The sequence below is a fragment of the Anopheles coustani genome, chromosome 2, assembly GCF_943734705.1.
Source record: "Anopheles coustani chromosome 2, idAnoCousDA_361_x.2, whole genome shotgun sequence".
In the NCBI taxonomy this organism is placed as follows: Eukaryota; Metazoa; Arthropoda; class Insecta; order Diptera; family Culicidae; genus Anopheles; species Anopheles coustani.
Window position 1 is genome coordinate 40,977,441 of NC_071289.1, and position 2,761 is coordinate 40,980,201.

Below are 2,761 nucleotides of genomic sequence, written 5' to 3' on the forward strand. Positions count from 1 at the left end.
GCTGATTGCTGGTCTTCTATTGGGAACAACTGATGCGCCCTCCTTACGCCAACAAATTCCTCTCTATGTCCCTTCCCGATCCTTAAGAACTCGTCCCCCATTGACTCTTCCCAACCGTCGTACTCGCTATGGTAGTGACGGTCCCCTGCTTGAGTGTCTCCGACAGTTCAATGCTTGCTCTAACCACTTCGATTTCCAGCACTCCATTTCTGCCTTCCGCTCTTTCCTTGAAGCACATGCACTTTCGTCCTAGAAGTTTTCCTTTTTTTTATGCCCTCACCTCATTCACGATCTGGCTGACTAGATATATCGAACCTAGCGCCATTCTGGCCGTCTTCAATCTGCCTACGTCAATGTAGTTAAGTTTTATTATACCTCTGTTAATCTTAAGCGGTATTTGCATAGCCGTAGAGGCAAGCAATAAGATAAACAAATAAACAATAAACAATAAACAATAAACAATCCCGCGATCGATACAATTTGTTTTACGGGCTTTTGGGCGAGCAGTAAAATAGTCAAAATCTCCTTTACGACCATTTTTCTCAACTTTATTACACAAGAATCACTCTTTTGATTACATTATCTCAAAGTATACTACCAGATGATTACACACACACATGACCACGGTAAAAATAACGTTTAAAGCAAAGCGGTAAAAATAACGTTTAAAAATAAGCATTGAAAATTTTCGCATTTTTTTAGGGGACATACTGTAAGTGAGCTTGCTCCAACAACAAATCGACGGATCAATAGCTGAAGATAATGATACGGATGACGGTACAAACCGGTAATGGGGGTAAGTTACAGCGCAGAGAAGTCACTCGGCACACCAACGTAACCACGGCAGCAAGCGACCCTCGTCCAACGTAGAAAACCGATGACCACGCAGACTACACGTGGACCACCGAAAGATAAAGGCGAATGTAGCCGAAAGGCTCAAAGTCTCTATAAACATCAACCAACGACAATAAACATCAACCAAAGACGGCGCCGAAACGCATGTGCTAACGTGGCGGTACACGTGAGGGCGGTCCATGGTTAGAAAGTCATGTCTAGAAATGAAAATCATCCTGTAAGTAAAAATTTGACAAATTAATAAAAAAACAACAAAACTTGTCTTCTGTGACCAAGATTGGTAAGTGGTAATATTTTTGCCTATCGTAATCGGAAAACGTGACGAACTTAACTTACTAAACTTACCTACCGTTAACGTTGCCGCTCCGTACCGTCGTCCGTGAAACGTCGATATTAGGCTATTGTGCGAGCTGTTGGGCCTCGCTCAGCTTTTACGACGATTGCTTCTTCTTGTTCGTTCCTGGGAATCATTGCGAATACAAACAAGAGGCAATCGGAGCATTAGCTAAGCGAGTTTGCTAAAACAACGAACAACTCGCAAAATAGCCTAAGATTATGGCACGGACGACGGTACGGAGCGGAAAGTGATAATATTTTTGTTCACTGCCTAACCGGCAAATAAACCCCTAATCTGGACACGATATCCAGAAGACATTCAAAGGTTGAAAAAATTCGAAGAATGACGGACCTTGAGGAGCTGCTTGCGCACATCGCGCAGCTTAATTATAATCAACAGAGTCTCATGGAGGAGATTAACAGCTTAAAGCTGCAACGGTATCAGACTCACTATCTTCGCACAAAACACCATACCCGATAAAGCATCCGTACGGGGACAAATGGGATCTGGCTAGCCAAATCCAATCCGTATTTTATGTGACTCTCGGACTGAATAAAACTATTACCGAGTACCCTAAAAGCACCATACTTGGCGCGGGTCCAAACTTGGCGCACTTTCTAATATTTTTTTTCGATATTAGACTATTTTCCAAAACTGACTGATGACTTTGTGACTAACGCTCTGCGACCGATGGAGTCTGGACACCAAGTAGACGCTGTTTATACGGAATTCAAAGCGGCTTTCGATTGTTTAACACGTTAAGCGCTACGCGTAATTTGTACTGCTTTCCGTTCTGCCGGCGATTCGTAGCAAACTATCAACGACGAGCGAGGCAGTGCTTTCACGTTTAATCATGTCCCGACGAAACAGAACCAGGCAAAACAGAGAAATGAAAATACGGTCAGACTTTGAATGTGTGGCATCTGTTTTCTTTAGAATTAGAACAATTCTGTCTACAAAGCGATGTCTGACTACTAATAGAAACAATGTTTCCACAGCGATATCTGCCGACATCGATGAACAAATTCATGTTCAATTATTATTTCAACTGTGTTTTATTCTAGAAAATGCAAAGCCTTATGATGAAATTTTGTTCGTTTCCCAACGACTCGTAAACAAATGGTTCTAATATTGCGGACCGACAGAAAAACTTACTACGCTGTCGGTCCCGAAGCACCGGTGCCCCTACCAAACCGACTCTGTCGGTCCGAGTGGGCCGACGCCGGCATACGGGAAAGAACGCTGTCGGCCCCATGGGACCGACGTAGCGCTTAACGTGTTAAATCACGAACTACTGTTAGCGAAGCTTGAACGACTGGGCGTTGGTTCTGACTTTATTTTTAGGCTTCGTTCCTACCTATGTGGTCGTTCTTATAAGGTAAAACTTAATGGCACTCTGTCGCATCCCTTCAGTAATCTTTCTGGAGTTCCTCAAGGTAATAATTTAGGTCCGTTGTTATTTGTTCTATTCGTCAATGACGTGTGTACAGTCCTTCATAATGTGTCTGTGCTGCTCTTCGCTGACGACCTCAAACTCTATAATGAAGTATCTGATCTGAGCGATTGCTC